This window comes from Mchenga conophoros, linkage group LG23, assembly GCF_057382185.1.
Source record: "Mchenga conophoros isolate Kocher_MC1m ecotype Shallow Benthic linkage group LG23, M_conophoros_male_GT1.1, whole genome shotgun sequence".
Lineage (NCBI taxonomy): Eukaryota > Metazoa > Chordata > Actinopteri > Cichliformes > Cichlidae > Mchenga > Mchenga conophoros.
In genome coordinates, this window is record NC_140547.1 from 25,063,265 (window position 1) to 25,077,672 (window position 14,408).

Consider the following 14,408-nt stretch of genomic DNA (forward strand, 5'->3'; position numbering starts at 1 on the left):
TGAGTGTCTTTGATTTTTTGGTTGTTTTGATGCGAACTGTCTAAATGAACCAGAAGGAAAATAGATTCAAAGCTGTCATTTTCCATTTCCCCTCAAAAATCCCCACACACCTAAAAATCATTGGGAAAAAAAAAGGAGTAAAAATCACTTTGCAGGGGCAGTTTAAACTTAAAATGTAAGTTTGCCTCCTTAAATTTTATACGAACTTCTGCAACGGCACAAAAGGCACTCTTTAATCCCTAAATTTTTCCTTCCAAAATTGCTTAAAAACAGCTAAAATTACTTTGTAAGACATAGTGTCAAAGAAATGGAAGTGTGACAGTCAACTGATGAAGACTTCATTATAAGGGGACTTTTTATTTAGTCTTATTTTCTTATTTTGTGGAGAAAAATCTACATATTTCAGTTCACTGGAGGCTTGTTTAGATTCTACTGATAACAGACTTAAACAGCAAAGCAAAGGGAGAAAAGGTCTAAAAATTCATGAGTGCTGGCAAAGAAGAAACAGCAGAGAGAAGACAAACAGATAATTTTATTGACTTTCTCCTGTCTGAGGTGATGTTTTTAGTATTTAACAAACAAAGAAAGCTATTAATCGACACAGTGCGCCTCTCAGATGTCGACAAAAGCTGTTTTCTGCTGCGGTACTGAGCATTTCTCTCCATTTGACTAAAGCGCTTACACAGCTCTAATGAAGTGCCACTCTTAAAGTTAGCGAGACACACTGACCTCAGCTGTATCCAGATAATTAATAATATTCGCTTCAATATGATGTACACTGCAGCCCTCGGGACTTGTAAAGCAAAGTAATGTGGATCGTAATTAAAGTCCTGACTGTGTGACAGAAGGGATAGGTCGAGGTTTAGAGACTACAAGGTCAGCGATAGATATTAAGCAAAAAAAAAGAAAGTTAAATGCACTTTTCTAGGGGCTGGATATGGTACAAAAGTCTTGAGCCACCCTCGTTTCTTTCTATTTCGCTTCCAAGCAGCCAGATTTTCTTCTTGAGCAATAGTTCTCCAGAATTTCTGAAGGTCTTTGAAACTATTTCTTTGGACATTGGCTGTTTTTTCACTCACTTTCAGTCCAGTCCTTGTGCCTGATCATTTTCAAAGGAATGTTAATGTTTGTTAAGGCAATTAACACTGACGTATGAATCATTTAAGCATCAAAAAAGATTTCACCTTAACACTGAAAAATGGTTTCAGTGGAAAGGTGGCTGGCAAGAAACTCTTCTTAAGGAAAGGAAACAGGGAGAAAAGCCTGATGTATGAAAATTACACAAGAACTAGAGTGAAAATCAGTGATAACGGGGCTGATGGACTGATGAATCTAAATCATCGTCAGTATGTACAGAGAAGTCATAACTGGATAGAAAAACACACAGTGGAGCACTATCAGTCATGGATTGGCCTCCCCAGGGCCCGGACCTCAACATTATTGAAGCAATGTAGGATCATGTTGACAGAGAACAGAACAAAAGGCAGAAACATCCAAGAAGAGCTTTAAATGTCCTTCAAGAAGCCTGGAGAACTATTTCTGAAGACTACTGTAATGAACCACGGCAGACCCGATGACATATTTATGCTTTTAAGCATCTCTTTATGAACACAGTTGCTTATAAACACACGAACAGCCACAGCTCTCCCACTGCCAACCGCACACATCACCAACCACAACAACGACATGATAGGACCCCGTTCAGTGTTTTAACCCAGAGAGGCGTGATTGCAGATGCTCCGCAAGTGCATCTGCCTTCCCTGCCCTGGCACCACCGACCACGCCCCGCTACAATTCCTTAAAGAAATTATAAGAAAGCTGCCTAAGACAGATCAGACTGTGCTAAAGAATAAAAGTGGTCACACCAAATTTTGACTTTCAGGCTCATTAGGATAGTTGATACTCTGTTTTTGCTGGCCAATAAACTGTTACACCCATTTTCCTTCCAAAATATGAAGATGTATTAAGAGGGTGGCTCAAGACTTTTGCAGTTTGATAGAAACCACATGAATCGCATAAACGACTATGTAGCGGATAAATGGATCACTACACTGTGGATACTGAAGCACCCTCCACAATGGCTCGTTAGATTTATGAACTTGAGCCGTTAGTAGGATGAAACTATTTCTGGGTTTTAAGACGTATTAATATTCAGCTCCATCTAGATCTATGCAGCTGAAGATATATGACTTCCATATTTGGAGCCAGGGGTATTTTTCATCGTAAAATCTGTACGAACAGATAACAGGATCTCACTGTGAGGAATGTGTTATGCCTGCAGACTGTTTGAGCAGATTGGCGGAGAGCTTTCAACAACTCCCTTGAAACTGAGTAGGGAATACTTTCAGGTGTGACTACCTACAAATTGCTACCCTGTCAGTGCACAGTGTCTCTCAGTTACGATCTACCCTTTGAGTATTACTCGTTACTTAAAATAAATGAATAAATGAATAAATGAATAGAACAATACACACATAACGGGTGAGATCACAGCTATGTCCATATTTTCTGGTTGATTTCTGTCCAACTATTTTTAATGAGCATCAACTTGTACACAAAAAAGGTCATATATTGAAAAATATGGTTTTATGTTAAGTCTAAATAAAATAATTATTCCAGTAAAAACCAGTGTGTGTGTCCACAGGCATGAAATTTGTGTGATGCAATCCAAATTAATAGATGAAAACAAACAAAAACACATGTTTTCAGGTTATTGCCTTATTTGTCACCACTTCTTTTTCTGCGAGTGCTACAAGTCAAGCCGCTCCTAATTGGTGTGAATTCCACAGTCAAGTAGTTGGAAGTGTAAAAACCTGTGGGTGGGGTCCACTTTGGTTAAGCTGCTTTCAGATGTCAGGCGCAGCAGGAAGAGACTGAGGAAATTAAAAAACAACAATCATGCACCCACCGTGCAGGGGAAGTGCAGATTCAATGAGCCTACATGTTGACAACAGATTAAATCATGTCGATATCGAGTTTGTTTAAAGGGGACCTGTTATTCTTTCACTTATATCCAGCAATATACACTGTTACACTTGTAAATGCTCATAATAAACATGGTTAAAATTTCAAGTAAATCACTCAGAACACAATTAAGGAATCCTTATGTACAAAATGCTCAGACTTCAGACTGCTCTAAATACTCAATTTTGGACTGTTTTTTCTACTTGTTACTCTGAAAGATGTCATACAAAGCCAATGTCCCTATTATATAGCACCAAATTATGACAACGCTCGCCTCAAGGCGCTTTATATTGTAAGGTTAAGAACCTATAATAATACAGAGAAAGCCACAACAATCCAGTGACCCATGTGAGCAAGCACTTGGCGATAGCGGGGAGGAAAATCTCCCTTTTAGCCGGAAGAATCCTTGAGCCAAATTAGTTGTGGCCGACTAGACTTTCCAGAATCTGAAATTTGATGAAACATTTCGTGTGTGCAGTTTAGTTAAGCAAAAATAGAGAAAGAGACGATCAGTTCAGTTCTCAAACTGAACTTTGTTTTTGTGGCAGGAATTTATCATATTTCTTCTTCCAAAAGTTACAAACTCATCAACATTTGAAGCAAAACGAGGGCTCAAGTGTGAAATGTAATTCTGGGCTGCCAAGCCACCTTAAATTGACAGTGCAGGGGTGTCACAGGGGTTCCTACAGCCATCAAATCCTCTCTACAACACCTATATCCTTTATGCATTGCATCATTAAGCATACATCATCTTAACATTAGGAGGGAAACATATATCAGTTTTAACAGAGATTAACAGCTACTACAGCTAATTTCTCTGCTGTTGCCCCTAAAGGTCCCCCTGCTTCTTCTTTTTTTTTAAATGCATTAAACAAAATCAAACTTGGATATTTTTCTGTGAAGCCATGGGAATTATTTGTCGAGGAGCTCATTTCTGTTTCACACTCAAGTGGCTCTCAGGTTCTCCTCAGCTGGTAGCTGAACTTCTATAACTTGGTGTGATATGCAAACTTTTGAGGTGTGTTAAATACACTGGAGTGAGAAATAAGGATCTGACATCTTTTGTTATTAAAGAAGTAAAATATCTGAGTCTGAACTGTGTCTTTCTTTTTGTTTAAAGCCTGCACTTGATGATGACAGCAACATTTTAAAACCTCCTCCTTAAATCTTTGTGCCTTCACGCCTGTCACTTCTCAGTATTGCTCGCTGTAAACATATTCATCGCCTCTCTGTCATTTGTATTCATCGCTGCACTTTGATCCATATTCATCCTAAAACACGCTGCTCACTGTGTCGTAGTCCTTGCTCATGTGAGAAGTGCTGGGCAGTGATTTGAGGTACTCCATGTGCCTTCTGGCGTCCTCCTGATTGTGTTTGATGTAGTAAATGATGTAAGCTGTCACCATGGAGAACCAGCAGAACATGGCCACAAACATGGCTACGTCAGTCGTCTTGTGGTGGAAGTTGCAAAAGTTGATCCCCGAGTCCAGGACCTGGATCACCGGATGTCCCACGTACTCCTCCTGCTCTGACGTGAAACAGCTGACCTCGTTCACCGTCTCAGGGTCGAGCCTCAGCTCCCTCAGTGTCTCCTGCAGTGAGCACTCGCAGTGCCAGGGGTTCTGGGAGAGGCGGATTCGGGCGTGCAGCTTGGTGAAGGTGTCCCTGGGGAGGCCGCTCAGATGGTTGTTTGAAAGATCCAAGGTCCGCAGGGCTTCGGAAACCCCCTGAAAGGCATCGACCTCCACGCTCTCCAAGACGTTGTGAGATAGATCCAGCTCCCTGAGGCGGTGAAGGTCAGCAAAGGCTCCTTTTGGGACGTGTCGGATCTGGTTCGACGAGAGCAGGAGAACCACAGTGTCCTTGGGTAAGTTCGGCGGGATGCTTTCCAGGTTGCGCGAAGTGCACTGCACCACCATGCCGTTCCTCTCTGTGCAGTGGCAGAGCTTAGGGCAGGCATAGGCGGTCATCATCAAAGAGAAGAGAAGTGTTCCCACAAAGAAAAGAGAACTAAAAGAAGAAGGGTTTATGGATGACCTGCACCTTTGAGAGGCCCCCATTAGCCAGCGTTAGGACTGAAATCAGTGCTGCTGGTATGAGGGTGTGTTGCTTTAGAGGCATGAAATACATTCAAGCAAAGGATGTGGCTACAGTTTCATTCTCAACATTCGCTTGAACATCGTTTATTCTGACAGTTAACTGATCCATCTCAAAAGAAGGCAAACGTTTGAAAGTTTGCATACTTGCTAAATGAAATTTCACAGTGAGGTATGGATGATGTAACCCAGAGACAGTACACGGTGGGAAATGTAGTCCATGGTGGGAGGGACACCTCTTCTCCGCCCGGCTGCAAGAAACCTGTGAGAAAAAAAAGATGACAGTGAAACAAAGGGTGAAAAAGATATCGCGGCCCCTTCATCTCACAGCCTCTTTCCAGGAAAAGTAAATAAATAAATAAAATCCTCCCCCTCTTCTCCGACTCCTTCCTCCTTGGAGGGGGAAGTTGGTAAAGTTCAAGATTATCATAATAATACAAGGTTTTCTATAGCATGGGTCCCTCAACTCAAAATCTGTCCCCGCGAGAAAACGACAAGTCATTAAACAAGGTGTGGGCTCATCAATATGCATCAGATGAACTTTGAAAAACAGTGATTTGTGATTAAATAAGAAGTTGCCTGTAGTCTATAAGGTTAGCAGTGATGTATGTGAGAGCATCGAAGGTCGGGATGCAAATTAAAACCCTCTACAGGATGCACTGTATTCAGGCCGATGACAAGGTGCAGACTGAGTGATAAGCAGCTTTTTGATCAAGACTGTGAGTCTCAAACAAGCTGCTGTGTAATGGCTTCTGAATGATGTTCATACGATAAGCTAATGTTTCAGAAACTGCGGTGCCCTTTTGGAAATTACAGGGATATTAACGTGGGTGTAGCAGAGATAAGGATGCAGGAAATAAAAAAGGATATTACAGGTGTAGATGTTATTAAATGGGGGCATAATTCGGAGATAAACTCTCATAAATTTCAGCTAATTGAGTTTAAATTTCCTTTAAAGCATCTACCTTCTATTTTTGTTCTTTATTTGATATTTTACACGATAAAGTAGATTCTAAATGGCAAACTTAATTAATTTGTTAATGTTAATGTTAATGTAAAAAGTATCTGATTAACTGATATATTAATTAACAATTACAACAATAAATGCCCAGCTCCCCTTAGGAATACCATAGAAACACTTTTGCATACATTATTATTCCTATTCATGATAAAGTAATCTTATACTGATCAATACAGGCAGAAATTTTTTTTTTCTATTTTGGTCTCATTTGGCTTAACTATTTTAAACTAAATTTGGAGTTGGTAACTTACCTGACAGCTTCACTCTGTCCTGCTGGATTTTAAACGGACCGGAGAAACATCCAGGAGTAAATCACCGCCTCATCCTCTGCAAACAAACAGACGTCTCCGCTCAGAATCTAGCTGAGAAAAAGCAGCTGCTTAAAGAGTCCAGCTGTTTAGTCAGGATCTCCTGTCTCTGTATTTGCAGCAGCAGCAGCAGCGGTGAGTCTCTCTCTCTCTCTCTCTTGCTCTCTCTCTCTCTGTGTGTGTGTGTGTGTGTGTGTGTGTGTGTGTGTGTGTGTGTGTGTGTGCAGAGATGGAGAGGTGAGGTAGCACCGCTGGAGCCCCGGTTCTTCCTTTGTTTGCTTCCGGGAAATACAGCACTTGGAAGACTCCGGGAAAACGTACACAACACAGAAAGTTTTTTGTGTAGTGTACAGTAGCACTGTATATTACCGCTTTGTAGGCTGACACACTAAAGTTGATAATCATTTCATGATAGATTCTAGCATTTTTTAAATATGGAAGAAAAAAATCTGTCTAATCTTTATGTAGAAATTTTGAGGGGTCCCGCCCACAGTGATAGAAAAATGTGTTTTCTTGTTTTCTTCCAACTCAAAGGGATTAGAAAATAAATTAATTCAGAATATATACAGTTGTGGTCAAAAGTTTACATACACTTGTAAAGCATATAATATAATGGCTCTACCGAGTGTCCCGTTATTTCTAAAACTCTGATTTTTCTCTAATAGAGTGATTGGAACAAATACTTCTTTGTCACAAAAAACATTCATGAAGTTTGGTTCTTTAATGACTTTATTATGGGTTAACAGAAAAAAGTGATCACATCTGCTGGGTCAGAAATATACATACAGCAGTGCTAATATTTGGTTACATGTCCCTTAGCCATTTTCACTTCAATTAGGCGCGTTTGGTAGCCATCCACAAGCTTCTGGCAAGCTTCTGGTTGAATCTTTGACCACTCCTCTTGACAGAATTGTTGCAGTTCAGTTAAATTTGATGGCTTTCTGACATGGACTTGTTTCTTCAGCATTGTCCACATGTTTTCAATGGGGTTTAAGTCAGGACTTTGGGAAGGCCATTCTAAAACCTTTATTCTAGCCTGATTTAGCCATTCCTTTACCACTTTTGATGTGTGTTTGGGGTCATTGTCCTGTTGGAACACCCAACTGCGCCCAAGACCCAACCTGTGTGCTGATGATTTTAGGTTATGTTGAAGAATGTGAAGGTAATCCTCCTTCTTCATTATCCCATTTACTCTCTGTAAAGCACCAGTTCCATTGGCAGCAAAACAGCCCCACAGCATAATACTCCCACCACCATGCTTGATTGTAGGCATGGTGTTCTTGGGGTTAAAGGCCTCACCTTTTCTCCTCCAAACATATTGCTGGGCATTGTGGCCAAAAAGCTCGATTTTTGTTTCGTCTGACCACAGAATTTTCCTCCAGAAGGTCTTATCTTTGTCCATGTGATCAGCAGCAAACTTCAGTCGAGCCTTAAGGTGCCGCTTTTGGAGCAAGGGCTTCCTTCTTGCACGGCAGCCTCTCAGTCCATGGAGATGCAAAACACGTTTAACTGTGGACAATGACACCTGTGTTCCAACAGCTTCAAATTCTTGGCAGATCTGCTTTTTGGTGATTCTTGGTTGACTCTTCACCCTCCTGACCAATTTTCTCTCAGCAGCAGGTGATAGCTTGCATTTTCTTCCTGATCTTGGCAGTGACGAAACAGTGCCATGCACTTTATACTTACAAACAAATGTTTGCACTGTTGCTCTTGGGACACGCAGCTGCTTTGAAATGGCTCCAAGTGACTTTCCTGACTTGTTCAAGTCAATAATTCGCTTTTTCAGATCCATCCTTTGACTTTCCCATTGTAGCGTTTGTGGGCGTTTGTATCCAATGAGCCCTATTTAACTGGCCTAAGAGAAGTCACCAGCTGTCGTCACTCATAATCGCTCACAAGCAGTTAAGAGGCCATGCTATGAAGCTCAGTTCACTGACAACTTTCTAAGTCACCAAAATTGCTAATTCATGTTGCCGTATGATTATTTTTGACCCAGAAAATGTGATCACCTTTTTCTGTTAACCCATAATAAAGTCATTAAAGAACCAAACTTCATGAATGTTTTTTGTGACAAAGAAGTATTTGTTCCAATCACTCTATCAGAGAAAAATCTGACTTTTAGAAATAACGGGACGCTCGGTAGAGCCATTATATTATATTCTTTACAAGTGTATGTAAACTTTTGACCACAACTGTATACATATATATATATATATATATATATATATATATATATATATTAGGGGTGCAACGATACACAAAATTCACGGTTCGGTTCGGTTCGATACTTTGGTGTTACGGTTCGAAATTTTTTCGATACAAAAAAAATGTTCATGCCTTTTTAATTTGTCATTTATTAAAATTATAAATATATATTTTAACTCAAAAGTACAGTTTTTAAATTTAACCCTAGCCCTTGTGCGTGTTTTTTATTTTGACAGCGAATGCGCACCTGCGGACCACTTATGTGCAGCCCTGGTTATTTAGCTCATCATATTGCAGCCACAGAAATTCTTTTGTCCATGAAACCATAAAGCTGCACTTTCTTTTTGCCTTATAGTCTGATTTGTCATAACTTCTCCGTTTTGTGGTAAGCTTTTCTTTGGCTGTCACTTCTTCACCCTGACCTGTCTTATTTGGCTCAGCAAAACTGAAATGCTTTTACACACGCACTCACATAAGCTCAGCGATTCTCTGCGCGATCAACCTCTCATATGTTTAAGCTTGCTGCGGGAGATTTCACTTGTCATGTTTGCATAGTAAGCTAACAATTAATAAGACGATGTCAGAGGAATTGGTGCACAAATTATCATCACTCACAGATCAGTGCTGTCGCTCTCTATACAGTTCGCACGATTGCAAAGTGAAAGCAAAAAAACAAGCGCAAATTCAAACGCGATTTCAATATGTCACATATTGACAGTGGCTCACCGATGCCAATGACATAATTACCCAGCTACATTTCTGAAAGAATGCAAAAGCATTGACATATATTTTTCCTTCCTACAATAGCCCGACGGGCAGGGAAGAGGTAGATTTTGGTAGCCCGACTGAAAAAAATCGCTAGCCCCAGGACGTCGGGCTAGCGATATTGCAAGCCCTGTATCTGATTGAGGAATCACTCATCTTTGGAAAAGAGAGTTTATTACAGAGAAATGTCTCTTTCCAAAATAAAAGCTATACTATCCGCTTCTTCTCGGCTATATTCTCAGCAGCATAAGGAGAATCATGTGCTAACAGCTGTCTAAATGACTCGGCTAAAGTTAGTAGCATGCTTGTTGTTTTTGTCTTTGCACTAGGATGATGTCGGCGTAAATGTGCAGTCATATTTGTTGTGTTCCCACTAGTGCTTTCAGGTTAATCTCGTTGAAATGACCTTAACGCCACAACACGGCAAATCTCCGTTAACGAGCTACCGCCGATCGCCCCGTGCATGGGACTAGACGGCCAACACGTTAACGAGCTAACTGCGCTAACACACTAGTTCCCACCCATGTAATTGAGCATTGCACGGCACATCCAACATACTGTTTTACTTTAGTCCATGACTCGCTTACCTTCATGGGTCATACGTCACATGAAAACCAAAATAATTCCAAACGCCAGATCTGAATGAGGGTGGGGGAGGTCCATGTTACAAGGAGAGCTTAACTTCTGTCTTGCTAGCTTGCCCTGCGCTCTTCCTTCTGACTATGCTGTCTGTGTTGAGCGCTCAGTGGATCTGCGCTCGACAGTGCAGCCTAGGCGGAGCAGTCGAACGCAGATTCACTGAGCGCTCAACACAGACAGCATCGTCAGAAGGAAAGTTGATAAAATAAATTACAAATGTTGTATTGTTCGATACATATGCGTACCGAACCGAAAGCACTGTATCGAACGGTTCAATATCGATACGAATATCGTTGCACCCCTAATATATATATATATATATATATATATATATATATATATATATATATATATATATATATATATATTGCTAGGGCAATGCTTCATGGGCCACATGCCGAGCCCCCAACCGCGAGCAGTTATGCCTACCACGCCAGTTAAGGTACCGAAATACAACGGGCTAACCCCGTTAGAGCCCTACCTCTCACAAGTGCGACTAGCCGCCAGACATAGTGGCTGGAGCGAAGAGGAGACTGCTACACACCTAGCGCTAGCATTAGAGGGAGATGCACTGCAGATACTCCTTGACCTAGCCCCGGCAGAGCAGCATGAGCTCCAGGCCCTCACCGCGGCACTCGAGAGGCGATTCGGGCAGCGGCACTCCACTGATCAGAGCAGAGAGCAGCTAACCAACCGGAGCCGTTGACCAGGCGAGAGCCTGGGCACCTTTGCAGCAGACGTGTTGCTGTATGCTCGTCATGGCTACCCGGAGTTTCCAGCAGCAGCCCGTGAGGAGCTAAGCCTGTATGCTTTTCTGCGAGGACTTTTCCCAGAGCGACTACGCCAACATGTCCGCCTGGCCATGCCTCAGACCCTCCGTGAGGCGCTCCTTGAGGTTGAAAGGGCCGAGCCGGTGCTCACCTCGCGACCTAACCAGGAGGTGCCCCCCCCCAAATTACCCCCAAATCAGAGCCGCAGACTGCGACGGGGAGGGGGAGGTCGCCGAGATGTCCCAGCTGCAACCCTCGGTGCCCCGGAGGCATCCTCGTCGACCGCTGCTACCGGTGCGATGAGCCTGGCCACGTGGCGCGTGACTGCCCAGCACCAGCCCCGAAGACCGGAACTACGCAGCCTCAGGGAAATGAGGAGGGAGCAGTGTAGCGAGGGGACCACCGCTCCAGCTTCCTGCCCCCCTCCAAGGACGATGCACAGTGGTGGGCCGAGTTGGGCACCTCAAGGGACTCTACCTGAGCTGCTGTGTTGAGGACCTGCCATGCCAGGCCCTGGTGGACATGGGGTCTACCATTTCCCTGATACGACCTGGCGTGCTCCCTGAAACATCCGGGCCACTGGTGAAGCGTTGGTTGCCCACAGACACCCAGCTGATGACAGTGACGGGGGAGAAAACCGTTATGCGGGGGAAGAAACCGTTGCGGATCCTAGTGAAGGATCTAGAGCTGGTGCACGACTTCTGGCTCGCCGACATTCAAGACCAGTGCATCATTGGCCTGGATCTGCTGAGCCACTGGGGGGCCTGCGTCGACACCGCAAAGCTGGCTATCACTCTTGGCGCAGAGACTTTTGCCCTCCAGCAGGGCCAAAAGCAGGGAGCGGGGACCAGACGAGACAGGCGTCAGGCAGCTGCCGCTCAGCAGATTTCGGATGCAGGTGGCTCCGGGTCATCTCCACTTGCCTCAGCCTCAACCTCCCTCGACCGAGACCATTGAGGCTGTTGATGACCTTTGGCAGTGCAGCAGCGTAGGCCTCAACGTCGACCAGCGCCAGCGGTTGAGGTGCCTCCTGGACGAGAATGTGGACATCTTTGCCGCCAGTGACAAAGACTGTAGGCAGACGAGTCTGGTCCAGCACACCATCGACACCGGCTCTGCTCAGCCCATCCGTCTGCGCCCACACCGGCTGCCCCTCTCAAAACGGCAGGTAGCGGAAGAGTAGATCCGTGTGATGGCTGCGGCTGGGGTGATCGAGCCGTCCAATAGCCCATGGGTGTCACCCGTGGTTCTGGTGGGGAAGAAGGATGGCAGCCCGAGGTTCTGCGTGGACTTTCGCCGTCTCAATGCAGTCACCAAGAAGGACTCGTACCCGCTGCCGCGGATCGACGAGGCCCTAGATTACGTTACCGGCTCCAATTGGTTCAGCTCCCTCGACCTACGCAGCGGTTACTGGTAGGTGGAGCTAGCCCCCGATGCAAGGCCTAAGACTGCATTCACCATTGGACAGGGGCTGTGGCAGTTCAGGGTCATGCCATTTTGGCTCTGCAATGCGCCAGCGACGTTTGAGAGGCTGATGGAGAGGGTGCTCGTGGATATCCCTCGTAGCCGCTGTGTTGTGTACCTGGATGACCTGTTGGTGCACGGTGGCGACTTCGACAGGGCACTGTCTCACCTGAGCGAGGTCTTGAGTGCCATCCGACGAGCTGGGCTGCGGCTCAACCCCGCGACATGCCGGCTGTTGGCGAGAGAGACCACGTTCTTGGGCCATGTGATCAGCGCTCGAGGTGTCGCCACTGACCCCGCAAAAGTGGCTGCGGTCCGGGACTGGCCGACTCCCTCAAATGTCCAAGAACTGCGGAGCTTCCTGGGCCTAGCCTCCTACTATCGTCGGTTCATCAAGGGGTTGGCGACGATGGCCAGCCCCCTCCACCGCCTGACTGATAAGGGACAGCTGTTTGGCTGGGGGGAGGCCTGTGCTGCGGCTTTTGCACAGCTGAAGGAGGCCCTCACCAGAGCCCCAGTCCTGGCCTACCCCGACGCCCGGCAACCTTTCATTGTGGACACTGATGCTAGCAATGTAGGAGTCGGGGCGGTCCTTTCCCAGCAGGACGAGGCTGGAGAACGGGTGGTGGCATACTTCAGTCGTGCCTTGGGGCGAGCCGAGAGGAACTACTGCGTGACCCGGCGGGAGCTGCTCGCCGTAGTGCTAGCGGTGCGGCACTTCCAGCCATATCTGCACGGCTGCCGGTTCCTCCTGCGCACTGACCATGCATCTCTGACTTGGCTCCTGAACTTCAAACACCCAGAAGGGCAGGTGGCCCGCTGGCTGGAGGTCCTTCAGGGCTATGACTTCGAGATCCAGCATCGGGCAGGTCGACAGCATGGCAACGCTGATGCCCTCTCCAGATAGCCCTGCATAGCCGCCGAGTGCCGCTACTGCCTGCGACAGGAGGAGCGGGCCCAGGAGGTGCTGGGGGTGGCTACTGCTCAGGCCACAACCGGCGGAGGGGGGTGGCTCCCATTGACAACGCAGCAGCTGAAGCGTGAGCAGGAGGCCGACGCGACGTTGGTTTAGGTGGGGGCCTGGCTAGAGGCGGCGCAACGCCCCGCCTGGACGGGGGTGTCGGGACAGGAGCCCGAGGTGAAGGCCTACTACTCCCAGCACAACAATCTGGAGACCCACGACGGCCTCCTGTACCGGAGATGGCGGGCCCCCGGTCAGTGCAGAGATCTCCTGCAGCTGTTGGTGCCTTGGTCGCTGCGGTCGCAGATGCTTGAGCTGGTCCACGGCTCGGTGGGGGCAGGACACTATGGGAACGCCAAAACTCTCCGCCGCCTCAGGGGACGGTTCTACTGGCCTGGCTGTCGACGGGATGTGGAACTTCATGTGCACTGCTGTGACACCTGCACGGCACAGAAGGGCCCAACTCAACGCTCCACTGCCCCCCTTCAGCAGTACCTGGTGGGGGCCCCAATGGAAAGAGTGGGAGTGGACGTCCTAGGGCCTTTCCCCGTCAAAGAGTCAGGGAACCGGTATGTGTTGGTGGCTATGGACTGTCACAATGACGACGGCCGAGAAGCTGGTGGAGGAGATTTTCACCCGTTTTGGGGTCCCGTCTGAGCTCCACAGTGACCAGGGGCGTAACTTCGAATCGAAGGTCTTCGGGGAGATCTGCCGGCGACTGGGGGTGGAGAAGACGAGAACCACACCGCTCCACCCACAAAGCAATGGCTTGGTTGAGCGCTTCAACCGCAATTTGCAGGATTTTGTGTGGGGTAATGGGGTCGTCGGGGACGACTGACCCCTTAGGTGGGGGCTATGTAGCGGGTCAGGGCTGTTTGGGGTTCTGTTTGTACAGTTATGTTTTGTCTATGTTGCCATTGTGACGGGTGACGCCCTCTCACTGCGACGGTGTGTCCTTCCGGTGTCAGAGGACACCCTGTGTGTTGTTGTTGCCGCGCTGAGCAGTTAGCTAGCGGCAGTGTTCTTCTGCAAATGTTAATAAACAGCTGTGCTCCCTGGCTAGCTCATGGGAAGCAAGACCAAACGATACCTCCGTCTCCTCCTTGTCTGAGCTCGCCACAATATATATATATATATATATATATATATATATATATACCAAAATTGCTCAAATGTAGTTACTCATCTAAACAAGGAACAGAGGAAGGAAAACTA

At 46.1% G+C, this 14,408-nt stretch overlaps 1 pseudogene across 2 annotated transcripts; it reads right to left on the reverse strand.

Moving 5' to 3' along the window:
* Positions 1-2,504: 2,504 nt before the first annotated feature.
* LOC146547336 (leucine-rich repeat-containing protein 3 pseudogene) lies at positions 2,505-10,511 on the reverse strand (annotated as a pseudogene). 2 transcript variants are annotated; one of them, XR_014890850.1, is made up of 3 exons: positions 10,480-10,511; positions 6,333-6,408; positions 2,505-5,322 (listed from the first exon to the last, which is right to left on the reverse strand). The product of XR_014890850.1 is annotated as a leucine-rich repeat-containing protein 3 pseudogene, transcript variant X2 (transcript). The 2 variants fall into 2 exon arrangements; XR_014890849.1 differs by lacking the exon at positions 10,480-10,511 and adding an exon at positions 9,947-10,066.
* Positions 10,512-14,408: the final 3,897 nt, after the last annotated feature.